This window comes from Saimiri boliviensis, chromosome 11 (genome assembly GCF_048565385.1).
Source record: "Saimiri boliviensis isolate mSaiBol1 chromosome 11, mSaiBol1.pri, whole genome shotgun sequence".
Classification (NCBI taxonomy): domain Eukaryota; kingdom Metazoa; phylum Chordata; class Mammalia; order Primates; family Cebidae; genus Saimiri; species Saimiri boliviensis.
Genome location: NC_133459.1, coordinates 93191319 through 93207207, shown reverse-complemented (window position 1 = coordinate 93207207; position 15889 = coordinate 93191319).

Genomic DNA, 15889 nt, shown 5'->3' with positions numbered 1-15889 from the left:
CTTCTCACCCAAACTGGAGACTCAATCAAACACCACACAGTAGTGACTTTATAGAGCTGGACAGTCCATTAAGCCATGCTGACTATATCCTGGCTTTCTGAATATTATCAAAGACTAAATTGGTAGAATAAACTCTGTTATTGGTATGACTCATTCCTGTAGAAATTTCTGGAAAGAGCATTTAATGTAGCTGACAGTCAAAATATATACATATATTTTTTAAAGAATGCCTGTATAATCGCTTCTCAGCCTTTTGGCTAAGATCAAGTGAGGAGTGCCTGTATAACTTTACGAAAGAAGCAAGTTTCTCTGTGAAAAGTGAAGACTGAGTATGGTCCACAGTTTGTTATATAAAGACAATGTGTACATTTCCTCTGAGGCCAGACAGAAGGTGGACTAGGAAACTATTTGGTTCTATGGAAAGACCCTGGGAGAGATAGTCTAGATATGGGATGATTCACTCATTCACTTCCATTCACCAATCATTAATGAAAATCTACTACGGTTTACACACCACCGTACCCAAGCTCCTGGAGACCAGGAAGGGCAATTCCAGGTCTTCAAGCTCACAACAGCTAGTAGGAAAGACACATTCAGTGTGAGTTAGTCCTGAGAGAGGAATGAGGCCCTGAGCAAGCTATTGACATTTCTCAGCAGCATGCTTAAAAAGTAAGAGTTCTTCACATGAACAAGATAGACAGGGTATTTCAGGCCAATTAACGGACTCCACAAAAGTGAACACATGTAAAAACAGTATGACATTAACACAAAGAACAAATGAGGAAGTCGTAAAATATGAGGCTGGTGCTAGATTGCCGGAAGGCATAAGGGTGGACAGTTGAGGTCCCTACCACTCAGTAACTCTAAGAGTCATGATCATTTTCCTCCAGGCTGTCACCAGCTTATGTGCCATGAAATGATAGAGTAGCTCTTATTAACCATGTCAAAAGCTCAAAGTGGAAGGTCAAACCCAGGCAGGAATGAGGACAATGCTGATGGATTTCCCTGCCTAGTTTAAAAGGATCCGTATGCTCACTGGGAACTAGTTGCACCAAGGGCCAGCATAATGTGCATGTACATGTCACAGTACCTTACAAAGAGTTTCACCTGGGTTTTTCCAGACGAACAGATATTTGACATGACAGAAGATGTCCCCAGCCCAAGAGGAATCTTACTGGTTTTTTGCCTGGCACCCTTAATGAGGCAGTTTGGATCTGAGGCCCCCACAGAACCCTGTTGCCATCCATCTGGTTACGTGAAGTGAGTATGGGTTTCTGGTGGTCCACGATGAACGTTTGCCCCATACCCGAAAACAGCAGCACTGCCCTCAAGAGAGCAGGCTGCTCCAAAAACTGAACCCAGAACTAATTCAGTAAGGATGGCTTTATATAGCTGAACAGAAAAGGCAGCAGGACCTGTACTTTTCCATGAGGTAAGGTTTGGAGCCATTAAGCCCCTTAATGTCTTTAGATGAAGCCTGGGCATCCAGCACCAGAAACACAGGACCTGGGAGGGAACTGCTGCAGGCACATCCTGCCCTTTGCCCTTGCTTTCCCATAAACATTATTGGATCTCTTGGGCCCAGAAATCTCTGGTTTTGTTTAACATGCATGGTGGACTTCTCCTAAAGATAGCCAGAGATCGTTTCTACTGCACTGAGAGCCTCTGAAAGCTAGGGCTTTCTTTTCTACATTGTCTTGCTGAACTATCAAGTTTTAAAATGTTTTCTTCTAGAAAATGTCCCAGAAGCTCAATTTGATTGTTCTGTATTGACAGTTCTGTGACCAGCGCTAGCTTCATGAGTTTAACACTCAGAAAGTCTCGTAGTTAAATGTTCTGCCATTGCCATCTTGAAATGCTCAATAAATCCGAACAAGAAGACTCACATTTTCACTTTGCACTATGATGCAATGATCCTGATTGCAACCAATAGAAATATACCTCTGGCTTTGGAGTAACACTTTTTTTTTTTTTTTTTTTTTTTTTTTTTTTTTTACATTTTCAAAGGGCATTCACACTTGCTATGTCACTTGATCCTCACAATAAAGCATTCAGAAAAGGAGAAAAAGTGGAAGAAAACACAAAACCATGAAGTTAGAAGAAACCTGGGTTCCAATCCAGGCTCTGCAATTATTACTTATGTAAATTTGAGCAAGTTATTTAATTTCTCTGAACACGGACTTCCTCTTTCTAAGACAGCACAACTACTTAGCGCATTAAAATTGGTGAGATAATTATGTGAATAGTGTAAGTGAGGAAGCACACAGCACGTGGTAGACTCTTTCAATCGTGAAGATGTAACTGAATAAACCTCGGTTTCCCTTTGCTCTTCTAGCTTCTCTTTCTGTCCCCCATCTCTCCCAATTTGCAAGACATAAAAGGTGAAGCTGAGTGATTTAGATGACCTGCCAATTGTGTTATTCTGGATCCTATAAAAAGCAGAAGTCAAGCTGGGATGAAACGTGCAAAGATTTTATTAGAGGAAAAGGCTCTGTGAGAGAAAAGGGAGAAGATGGAAGACTCAGCAGACCAGGAAGCAAGTCTGGCCCCAGTGAAGCAGAGAATGAGAGCCGGTTGGGTGGAAGTGCCCTAGACTGCTGTGCCATCTAAGAGAAAGATGCGAGGCCGCCGTGGGACGACCTCGGGCAGGCCCGCGTCAACTCTCAGCCCCTGCATCTCCCAGGGATGATCCCAGCCGCGCTCCCTCATTGGCTGCAGAGCCTATGGGAGGCGTGGCCTCGGCGCCCAGGAGGCTGTGCATTTCAGGAGCAGCATCCAGGCCCGTGCTCAGTGATTTCCCCTGTATTTGCAGGTCTTCAGGGTGCATGTTCACGGCCACCACATTGAACTTCACATTGAGTTAATGACGAAACCAGATCCACCCTTGACTCAATTATCCCACCCTCTTCCTGTGTGACGGAAGTTATTCTTCAACCGTTGTTTGCCCCAAAAGCAGAACGATGTTTTGCTGGAAGTGGCAATTCTGCCTGGCCCTGGACACAGGGTCCATCTGCCGAAGATTCCTCTGTCCTGTCTCTTTGGGGAAGTGAAGCGCTTCCCCCAGAATGCTTCCTTTGCGGCTCAACTCAGCAATACTGGGTTTTCCGAGCACCAGAGAGGAGACTCATTCATTCAGCCTTTTCCACAACCTCCTTCCTGTAAGGGTGATTCGAGAAAATTGCCCAAAAGTTAAGCATCTTTTGGCTGTTGTAGTCCATGAAGTAATTTTTTAAATAAAAAAAGAAAAAGGGAGGTGGAGGTGAAGGAAAAAGAGAGCACTTTCACATCCATTGCAATAGTGACACATTACTCTGAAAAGTGGATGAAGATGGGGCAAGTCATATTATTATTCTGATGTTTTAAATGTGGAAACCGAAGTTTGGAACGTTTAAAACAGTCGCCGCAGACTTCATAGCTCATGCAAGAGAGAGCTGGAACTCCTGCCCACGCCTTCCACCCTCCTCCGCTAGGACTGAGTCTACACAACACCAGTTAAGTCTTTCATTTGAATCATAGAAAATGTTAGTCAGTTCAGCAAATTGTTATTTTAGCAGTTCCGTGCACCGCCCCTCCCGCCAGCTCCAACCACTTCCTCTCAAGGTCTCCTGGGCTCTAGAACCCATGATACCTAACCACTGCCAACATTTGTGGGAGGGAGCTTTAAAAAAAAAAAAAATCACACAAACTTAAGAAAAAAAACACGAACTTAATCAACAGTAAGCAGATGGTGAGCAGAGAAGGGGAAAGAAGGGAATAAGAACTCCAGTCTAATAAAAATTTATCTAAATAAAGGAATGTTTTAAAACTAAATTAAATTTTACTATGTCGTTTTCATGTAAGTGAGATATTTGTAGAAACGCCTCAAAGATTTGCCTTAAGGAAGAAAATGATTTATAATATAAGTTTCTCATTTATTAAAATGTCCCTTAGTTTTTAATCCTCAGACCCATGTCTGACAGTTGGTTTGCATTTGTAATGTAATATTAAGAAAGATGGACTAAACCAATTAATGGGGAAAAAATAAGAATATGTGGAAATTTGCTTTTAACCTTCTTGAATGAAAAACCACGACCATTGACCCCATTTAAAAGCACTGATTTATTTGCCAGAAAAGCGCACACATACTGTCAGGCTTGGTCACTAAAAATAGATCCAAAAAGGAGGTGATATTAATCTAGTGGAAAATAATAGAATAAAACCGAATTTATTTTTTAAAATAGTATTTTATTCATTCTTACTACCCAACTCAGACCAGCTTGTTTAGAACCTGCTTCCTCTTTACCACCACTCCCACAACTTCACACTTACACACCCTGCCCAGTTAATCTAAATCAAAGAAATTTTACTGTGTTCACATGGTAAATTTGTAGACGACTGTTTCCATCCCTAATGCCAAGTAAGAAAGTAGAGCCCCGTGGCAAAAGTTAAAAGTACAGATAGTCTCTTTTTAATCCCACAAAATCATAGGACTGATGCTTCTACCCAATTTGGGAGTTCCTTCAACAATATCTATAAGGTACTCCTTTTGCCTACATAGGAACTTTTTTTTTCTTTCCAAGTTTTATTTAACATCAGAGGGTTTATGTGCAGGTTTGCTACCTGAGTAAACTGCGTGGCATGGGGATTTGGTGTACAGATAATTTTGTCACCCAGGTAGTCAGTATAATATCCGACAGGTAGTTTTAAAATTCTCTTGCTCCGCTAACCCTACACCCTCAAATACATGTCAGTGTCCATGTGTACTCAGTGTTTAGTTCTCACTTATAAGTGAGAATGTACAATATTTTGTTTCCTGTTCCTGCATTAATTCACTTAGGATAATGGCCTCCAGTTCCATCCACATTGCTTCAAAGGACATGATCTCATTTTTCATAGTTGCATAGTATTCCATAGTGTATATGTATCACATTTCTGGATTTTATCCAGTCCACTACTGATGGGAATCTAGGTTGATTTAAAGAGTACTCACTGATGCCAGAAATCATGGCTCTTAACAGAATGCCACTAGCTTCTAGAAAATAATTTCACACCAAGTTGAAATCAACTCATCAACTATTTGAAAGACATTTATCAGCGCATCCATGTCATCTCATTCTATTCGGGTTATACGTAAACAGATCTCTCCAACTTTTAGTATAAAGGTCCTATTTCATGTATAGCGTTCCCATGGAACACCTATAAAGATCCTATTGCTTTGAAACATGTAACTTGCCATTATTTTTCTTTAAGTATAATACGTATCTCTGGACTGTGCCACCATTGAACCTGTTTTTGTCTTTTTTCAAACTCGGGTTAGTAGTATTTTCTACCTCATGGTATCTGTGGAACATTAAAAGAAATAGTACCTACAGTTATTTTTTTTACCAGCATCTGTGTTCTGCTCATCCTCTTGGGCACTTTGGAGTCCATGTTACAGACTCCCTTGTAGTTAGGAGAGACCACATGACTGACTTCTAGGAAGGGAAGGTGGGCCTAAAGATACACGCCACTTTCAGACTAAGCCTGACGTGTACGCGTGCTTTTCCGGCAAGTGAATCAGTGCTTTTAAACGGAATCAATGCTGGTTGTTTTTCATTCAAGAAGATTACAAGCAAATTTCCATGTATTCTTATTTCTCCCCCACTAAATTGGTTTAGTCCATGTTTCTTGTGTGTGATCCTCCGTCTTGTTTGTTTGTTTGTTTGTTTGTTTGTTTTAGATGGAGTTTCGCTCTTGTTACCCAGGCTGGAGTGCAATGGCGCGGTCTTGGCTCACTGCAACCTCCACCCCCTGGGTTCAGGCAATTCTCCTGCCTCAGCCTCCTGAGTAGCTGGGATTACAGGCACAAGCCACCATGCCCAGCTAATTTTTTGTATTTTTAGTCGAGACGGGGTTTCACCATGTTGACTAGGATGGTCTCAATCTCTTGACCTCGTGATCCACCAGTCTTGGCCTCCCAAAGTGCTGGGATTACAGGCTTGAGCCACCGCGCCTGGCTGATCCTCCCTCTTTTTCTCCTTCTGCCTACTGAATGGAAACAGCTCCAAGGACCTACAGGAGGGTGGAGCTACAGGATTTTAAAAACCTGGCTGGGCGCGGTGGCTCAAGCCTGTAATCCCAGCACTTTGGGAGGCCAAGACTGGTGGATCACGAGGTCAAGAGATTGATCGAGACCATCTTGGTCAACATGGTGAAACCCTGTATCTACTAAAAATACAAAAATTAGCGGGGCCTTTGGCAGGCGCCTGTAGTCCCAGCTACTTGGGAGGCTGAGGCAGAAGAATCGCTTGAACCCGGGAGGTGGAGGTTGCAGTGAGCCGAGATTGTGCCACTGCACTCCAGCCTGGCAATAGAGCAAGACTACGTCTCAAAAATAAGTAAATAAATAAATAAAATAAAAACAAAACAAAACAAAAAAAAACCCGAGTCTCTGTATGAATGCGTTTCTTCATCCCCATGAATAAAATTGTACTATGTTAAGTCACAGATTTTAAAGTTGTTTCAGCTCTTAGTCTATGGATGCTGTGTATGTTAGGTGAATACTTCCATGGAAAAACAGTGTCAGATAGAGAAATGCTCAATAAATATTAGCTACCATTACCACTACTCTTGACTACTACCATTACCACTATTATACACATAGTCTGATGGGAGTTCAGTGTATTCTCTCACTTTATCTAGTCATTTCAGCCTAGAACTAAACCTGCTGTTTTAAGAATCACAACATACTTTCACTTGTATTGAAATTCCAGTCAACAACTCCACAGTGAAAGAGAAAAACAGATCTGTTTTCACATATGCTTTTCAACAAGCTCTCCCCTTTTCTGTACGTTCTAAACATTTTGAAATGTAAAAGTAAGAAAAAATACACACCTCTGTTAAGTTTGCTAATTTTAATTACTGACCCATTTTGAAGACCATTAATAGATTTTTGAATCTTGATTCCCTTGTTCAGTGTCTTATTTTCTTCTCTCAGTGATAATATGTTACACATTTTTCTGACATAAAATTTATTTTCTTCTAAATTGCTAACAAAGATTTTGGTGAAGTTAAGACTAAGTACAAAACCCACTACAGTGTAGCCCTCGGGCTCCCTCAAGAATTGGAGTGGCCAACTCCTTAACAGTATTTCAATTCCACAAGCTTGGACTGTATTGTCATTCAATTCATGTCTCACTATCTTGTCCCCAAAATATCTTAAAATCTTTGTCAAATGTCCCATTCATAGTGTGATTTGCTTTGTGATAGTATTCTCCTAATCATTTAGCTCAGTAATTCTGACTTAAAGATAAAATGGGATTCGCTTGAAATAATTGTTTCTTAATGATCCTGGGCTGACTCCCTGACTTCACTACTGTCTTTTTCAAGTATTTTCAAGTCATCTGCTTCCTAATACATTGCAGAATACTGCCTGGGTTTCGCATCGAGTCTATAGCATAAACTCTTCCTCCCAACTTCTCTTTCAAAATAATGATGTTTTCCCTTCTCCAAGTTTTTAGGACCTCTCTGAATATCCACGTTCTTAACGATTACCAACCATTTCCTCTTCTTGTCTATTCATTTCTCTAGTGCCCACATATTTAGATTTATTTGGGCTGAAGAACTGAACGTAATGAAATCTGGAGCCCCAGTCCCCAAGGCACAGAAAACACTTGCAGCTACCAGATACTGTAACCATGACTACAAATCATCCCAGCAACAGGTTGGGAAACTTTATCTTCTTTATGGAGCATCTCCAATCTGGAAAGCCTGCACGTCCGCTCAGCTTTGTGCTGAGGGTCTGCTATGTGCCAGGAATTTAATACACGTAGCACATTTAATCCTAACCACAATGCTGGGAAAACTGAGGTTCACAGAAAAAGCTGACCAAGGTTACACAGCTAGAGTTAGGCTGAGCCCGGAGTCAACCAGGTCTTTCCAAATCTCAGATGCAGATTCTCTGTGCTGCATCACACCTGCCTGTTTGCTAGGGCTTTCATACTCTCTTTCTACCTAGCAGGGGTTTCCATTCCTTTTGTTTATGTCTGCTCTACACTTTCCAGTATTGAGACACTTCTTGGTGAAGGAAATGGGGATTTGTCAAAAACTGAGGCTGCTTTACTTCTCCCCTCTCCTGTCTGTCATAACTTATAGACACTTCCCCAGGTGACAGAGCATATTCTAGAAAAAGGAGCTTTCTTATTTTTTTCGTAAGCTTCAACCTATTTTGACTCCAACCTCGCCCTCCACATGTAGCCTAAAATCCCCTTGGTCATGTTGGTGAGCCTTGGTTTCCCTGTGTCCGCGGGATGTGCATTCTGCTCTTTATCCTAAGGCTATCTTTCTTCTGTCAGAACTTTAATTTCATTTTCCTAAACATCAGTGTCCTTCCTATGCCCTCTTTGCAGTCTTGATCCTTAACTAGAAGATTTTTCTCAGTGCCTTCCCCACCCTCCATTGGGGCATTCTATGCCTTAGCATACCCATAAGCTGAAGACATGGCTGTCAACGGACTACCCTTTGGTCTCAGCTGATGAACACTCCAACTTTCCCTCTACCTGGAGGCATTATTCTTCTTTAAAAGGGACTACAGAAATGAGATCCATTGATTCCAAGTACAATTTCTGGAGAGACACTGTCTGGTACGGACTGTACACCTCAGTAAACTTGGGCTATGTACTTAACCTCTCTGGGACTCAGTTTATTTATCTGTAGCATGGGGATAATAATTCTGTTGGACGGATGTTGGCTATTACTTATCATCAAATCAATCTTAATGTTGACATTTTGTCTTCTGGTAAATAAAAGAAGAAATATCTGAGGATTGAGAACTTCCAAGTTTGCCACCAAATTTACATCACGTGAGTGGTTACTTCTGCCTCTTAGCAATAAGCAGCAACAGAATTTTTGAGTAGTAATTATTGTTACATTCAAGCCAAAAGTTGCAAACTCAAATACCAGTGGAGCGGACTAGATGAAGAAGGTGGAACTGGATAACTCACGACACTTCTCAAGAGGACAGCCCTACTCGGCATCCACGTGAAACCGTGACCTCAAAATTACCAAATCTTCCTTTGTGCTTTTCCCAAGAGACACCAGAAATCCAGACTTTTATGTAAAATTTCCCAATTTTTACATTTCAGCAAGTTTTTTTCCCCCTTATCTGGCATTTACATGCTCACTACCAACATACCACCTGTTGGCAACCTCCAGCTTGCAGCCTGAAGTCTGAAGCCCCACTCCCCTTAGCCACAGAACAGCCTTGTAGCTAACCACATGCTGTTACTGTGACTTCAAATAATCCCAGAGATAGGTCAGGAAACTTTATCTTATTTATGGAGCACCTCCAGGCTGGGAAACCTGCGTGTCCACTCAGCTATGTGCTAGAGTCACCCTTTTTTTGCCACAGATATTAGTTTACCACAAGACTACTCTTGTCAGATCCCCCAGAACGTCCAGGTCAAATTCTCAGCCCATCCCAAGATTCCAGCCACTCACCGGTGATATTATTTATGGCATCAATTACTAATGCTCCTGAGATTAAGAACCCGGTAAAACAGATGCCAGAGAAGCTGTTGCTAAAATTGTCTATGTATGGTTAGAAGCAAGGAGAACCCTGCCCTCGCCCCGCACATTTGTGGAAAAGAGGGGGAGGTTACCGGGGCCAGCATCCAATGTGTTCGCAGTTAAGTCTGCTGAAACCCGCGAGATGATCCATTTGAGGAAACCAGGTCTGGTAGCAGCTGTTGAGTAAGCCTTGCTCATTTTAGGATTATGAGAGAGCTGAGGAAGCCTTGATAAGCCGCTAAGAGCAAAGTCTATCTTTGGAATCCTGCATAATTTTCCTGCCGACTTGATCCATAGTGAGCTAGAGCTAGGGTTAGTTAAAATTTAATGCCTATAGGTAGTCAAAATATATTTTAAAATTTTATTTCATCATTTTTTGGCTATTTTTTTTCTTTTTTGTAGAGAACAAGCCCTTGCTATGTTGCCCAGGCAGGTCTCGAACTCCTGGGCTCAGGCTATCCTCTTGCCTCGGCTTCCCTAAGTGCTGGGATTACAGGCATGAGCCACCACCCAGGCCTACTTCATAATTATTTATATTGGCAATAAATAAATAATAAGAGCAACCTAAATAATTATCTAAAGTGAACTGCACAAAAATTATGGCACATCAATACTATGGAACAGTATGAAGCCAGCAATGGGATAAATGAATTTTTCAAAGGCTATGTACAGAATAATATATGTGATTACTCCTTTTTGGTTAAAGCAAATAAAGAAAAGAAGGAAGGAAATAAAAACCTATATGTATATATGTGTCAGAATAAATATATATGTGAGTATGTAGAATGAATAGGTTTAGAGCAAAAAGTCTGGAAAGCTACATACCAAACCATTAACAATATAACAATAATATTTCTGGGGACAATTTTTATTTTTGTTGAATATACTTTGGCATTTTGTTTTGCTACAAGAAGAAGTCATTTTGTAAATTTTAATAGTGAATATATAAAGAAAATATTTAGTCCTTATCAGATCCACTCATTAATTCATAAATTCATTAACTTAGCACCTATTGTGACTCCAAAAATATAAAAGAAAAAGCTTCTGTCCTTAGGCATCATAATCCAGAAGAGCCTATATATTTAGATAGTTTACAAATATTTTTCTTTTTCTTTCTTTCTTTTTTTTTTTTTTTTTTTTTGAGATGGAGTCTCACTCTGTCACCCAGGCTGGAGTGCGATGGTACTCTACAACCTGGATCTCGGCTCACTGCAACCTCCACCTCCCAGGTTCAAATGATTCTCCTGACTCAGCCTCCTGAGTAGATGGGATTACAGGCACGTGTCACCACACCCAGCTAATTTTTGTATTTTTAGTAGAGACGGGGTTTCAACATTTTGGCCAGGCTGGTCTTGAACTCCTGACCTTGTGATCCACCCACCTCGGCCTCCCAAAAGGCTAGGATTACAGGCATGAGCCACCACACTCGGCCACAAATAGTTTTCAAAGTCAAGTAATCAAGTCCTTTCTTTTTCATAAGTGAAAACCAACTGTCATTATTCTTATTTTATAGATGAAGGAAGCTAACATGCAGAGAAACTGATGTTAGCAAGTGAAAGAACTGGGCTGTGATTCCAAATCCAGGAGTTTCTCTACTGAATGCTGATAGGTAAGTGTCTTCTTTCAGGTTTTCTGCTTCTCAGAGTGCCATGGCTATGAAGAGAAAATATAGTTCAATAAAAACTAAGTATTAAGAAGCACTTACAAGTGTCTGGGCAGAGATGACATACCCAAGCTTTATAATTTAATTTTCTATTCAAACAAGATTAGTCAGCTTATTATTACTCATCTTTCTTCTTATCTGTTTCTTTAAACAGAATCTACTCCAAAGATTGACCAAAAATCATGGACAAGAGCTGGCTATCTTTCATGGAGCATTAGAGATGACAAAGACCTTAGAAATCACCTCGTTTGACACCTCTATTTTAAAGACAGGAAACAGAAGCCCAGAAAGGTCTGAAAACGGTCATAACTGGTGATTAGTGGCAGAGCTGGGACTTGAATCTAATACTCTTTCAGCCATCCATGCCATGCTCCTTGTTATGAATGGCCCAGTGAAACATCAAACTAGCATTCCTGGGTGCCCCCATTTACCAGGAAGGTGCTCTCATCAATTACAATCTGATCTAAGCAAAATTCTCACTGGTTTGGTGGTTCCCCAGATTGGCATTAATGGAATAGGCAGTCACGCTAGTCTAAACATATCTTTCTTTAAACAGCTTGGGCTGACATGTTGTTTTCTGTCCAGAAGACAGATGGGCAAACACCAGCACACCTAGCATTTATCAAATATCTATTACAGGGCCCTCAATGAGATTAGGGGCTTGGGTTGCATTATTTTAACATTGTCTTTAATGGTCTAGGAGATATTGATGTCTGTCTTATAACTAATAAATAATGGAACCAGAAACTCAAATAATCCAGGCCTTAAAAAAAAAAAAAAAATAAGAGTGTATTTCATTCTGTCATCTCCTGACCTACAAAACTAAGTTGGAAGACCAGACTCCTGGAGAGTTGCTGCCTTTAAGCCTTACAGGAGTCTCTGCTCACTTCTCATTGTTCCAGATTGTTGAATCTTGTCTTCAGGCCAGTTTCTTGATCTCCTCTCATCACAGCAGCATCCCATCCTCTCCAAGCACAGGAACTCTGTCTTCTCTTGGACAGATGACAGAACACAGACTTTAAAATCCCATAAACCACTGAGATTTTGTGGTGGGCATTTAGAAGTGCTAAAGCCAAAAGTAGATGCTCATTGAAGTCTAAGCATTACTCTACCATCTTTCTGCCTTTGTCTTAACGTCACCTAGTTCTAATGAGGGTCTACTGCTTAATGCAGCAAGAGAAAAGGATGTTTTGTTTACAACAGCAGGTCCCACTGTGACTCTGCTCTTGTAGTACAACTCTCTCAAAGCAACGTTTTCCCTGAGATAGTGAACCAAAGCAAATATATATCCTCTACAGCTGATTCTTTTTCAATTTTTTCTCTAAACAGAAAGGACCGTGTCATTGAAGGCATAAAATGCACCTAAGAAAATATTCTTCAGTAAAGCCCAATAGAATCAAGGTGTGACATCCCCAAGAACAGCCAAGTCACAAAAGAGCTAGTTATGTTGAAGGCCAAGTTAAATAATTCATACTTTTGGATCTCTGGGTCCTGCTAGCACCCTTGAGTGTGGGCTTATAAAATTCCAAACAGGCAAGACAGCCCCTGTTGAATCTTGCTTGTCTTGGCCCCTTCATGGGTAACTCTTCTGTGATTTGGCTTCCCTCACGCATCTCACACCTTGCCACAAGTGACCTTTTCACTCCGTGCTTGGTTTTTCCGTGGGGGTTAAGTGTCCGCACACATCCACGTCATCAGGTTCCCGGTGTGAAAGTGACGTGGCCATACGTGCTATTGCTCTCCGAATATGCAAAGGACGTTGAAGCTCCGCTCAGGCTCCTGTAATCTTTTCTGGGATAATTATGGATATAAGGATATGGCAAGATGATGAATGCCCCACATATATCCATTGTTCCGATTTGTGTAGCCCCTTGAGCGGCACAGCAGTTTTTATGAAAGTGAGTTTCCACATATCAAATAGTGCTTAGTCCTTTAGGACATGTGTTGTGATTTCATAGCATCCCACGGCCTTATATAAGATTTCCAGAATTCCACAGGCATACTGCATCATGCGGCATGGGCTTCTGCATTTCCTTGGAACTTTATGACAGGCCACCCTGATTATAATCACTGGTCCTCACCTTGTCGCCCCTCTCTGTTAGCAGTCTCACTTTCAACTACACATGGTCATCTCCAGAAAGCCTCCCTTGAACTTTGGACTGACCCAACTGCTCCTATTGCATCCGTATTTACCTCTGTCATAGCATTTCCTCACTACAGTAATTGCTTCTATTTCTGGTCTCTCACCGCACTGGACACATTAGAGCTCCTAAGTTGTATAGACTAGCTCTCACTTATCTGCGTATCACCAACACTTAGCACTATGTCCTGCACAAGATAGACGTATTGATGAGCCATTGCTGAATGTTTAGTTGAATGAGTTAAGGTGAAAATTATTTCCAGGCCTGTGAATTAATTTTATTCCAGAAACTCTGTTGCCAAGATTACTGTCATGAAATATTAAGTATGACTTGTGTTGACTCTCAGATAGAAGAACATACAGCCCGCTAGAGTTGTCACTGCAGAAAGGATAATTAGTTTAACTCTAAAAGGGTAACTTTATTTACCATGTCTGGAGGGGAGGTGTTGAAAGGATGGCTGACTTCCCCATGCTTTCACTTTGCAGGAGACGAGGGATTTAGCAGCCACCTGGATTGGCCTTAGTTATGTCTATAGCTCCACATCCTTCAGTGATATCTTCCTTAAATCTTCTCAAAAGTCTGGATCAGGCTTCATGACATTACCAAACTAAACTTCCTAAAAAGACACACGGACCCCTCAACCTCTGTTTCAACTTTTTATCCATGGTCTCCCCACCCTCCACCGACCAGCAAGCATTCCTTTGTCTCTGATATAGACTGTGAGCCCTGGAAATAATCTTTACCAGTCTCATCACCTTCAGTTTTCTCTGTTCAGCTACATGATGAAGACGTCCCTGACAGATGAAGTCTGGTGGATTTTGTATCCCAGAGGTTTGACCAGAAAACTGAGATTTTCCAACTCTGGATCCTTTGGCCTTTGCACTGATTATTTGAGTAGGGTCTTAATCTTCTCTAATGATTAACTGAGCAGTTAAAAAAGTCATTCTCTAGCCATGGTTGAGAATAATGTGCCCTCGTTAGGATGAGATTTAGAGAGCCTTAATGAGAAGGTGTACATAAGTCTATGCTGCAAAAAGAATACAGGAAAAGGGCTCTGTTGATGAAGCCAAAACCCTCCTGAGAGCAGCAGATTCTGGAAATGGAAAATGAAATCAGTGGCATTTTGCCGATTTGTTCTGAGCATCGTTCTGGGTGAAGAGATGGCTAATTTTTCTCTGAAAAGACTAATCAGTGACAGGACCCAAGATAGTTATTGTTGCTGTAGAGGGTGCCTCACTCTGTGACCTTCCTTTCTGAGGAGCATCACCGGCACATCCTTAGGTCAAAGGCCTGAGCATCGTCACAGGGCTAGATAAAGCCTAATTCCAGAAGCTTAGTACAGAAGCCATATATGAATATGGTTCCCAAACAGACTGAATCTTTGGGGACTGCAAATAACATCACATGGTTGGGCCTTCCACGCTCCTGCCTTGACATAGAAAGTGTTATGCAAGGACCTTCAAAACTTACAGGCTGGGTGTAGTGAATTCCTGAAACTCTAGAGATGAATTCCATATGCAAGTCATACTTGAGCTCTTCCCATATGAAACCAAAGAGCTGATTCCTATTCTACTATAAGCTTATTTAAGCCAGGGAACATGGCTTGTCTAGCATTCTCAGAATCTTGCCCAAGCAAAGAAATATTTTCTAAAAGTCTACCTTATCAAATATTAACTAGTAGTGCCGGCTAACGTCAGACTGCCTGAGTGTAACCTCTGGTCAGATTTTTAGTCTTTCTGCATTTTTCTCTCACCTTTAATGTGGGTATAATAATCATATCAACTTCGTAAAGCTGTTGAGAATTACATACTGTCTGTACTATCTAAAGCACTTAAGCTGACATGAATAAACTTTTGATAATGTTTCTTGTTTTATACTTATCACTTGAGAAAATCTCACTCTGCATTTTGTAAATCCTCAAGATGCTTTAGGAGAATGGGAAGGAATCCCACTAAAAGATGTATCTCACAGATAAACTGAACTCCAGTGAGGCAAAGTTAACTTCCAGATTGCTTTGCAAAGCATCTGAGAAGCTGGGACTAGAAATTAGCCTTAACTTTGCCTGCTGGGTTTATAGAAAAAACAGATTGAGACTGGCTCAGGCTAGGTTGGCTCAGGGGCTGCCAGAAACTAATGCCTAACAAATCTGTTTCCTCTTCTTCCTATGTACTCAGCTAGACTATGCTGCCTGATTTCTCTTGCAATTAGGTGTGCTCATTGGAGTTCTAACCATTAGAATAGAGAAGAAGTCATGCACCAATTCTAGACTTGGCTCATGACTATTTTCCATGTTTGAGTTTTTATTTTTTCTCCATCTGCTAGATGGAGAAATACCGAGCTAAGTGCTGAAGATATTGGAACCATTAAGTGGAAGAAGATTCTTTCTGAAGAAGAGCCACTCAGTGAGAAACTCCATATTGGGTTGTGAGGTGAGTGAGAATTCTGGCTTGAATACGGTAAGATTTGAAGGTTTATCTGTTACCTCATCTAGGGACTGCCTGAGAGGGGCTCTACCTGCCCATGAGTGGAGAAAGGATGCATGGTATGGCAGGATAGGAGA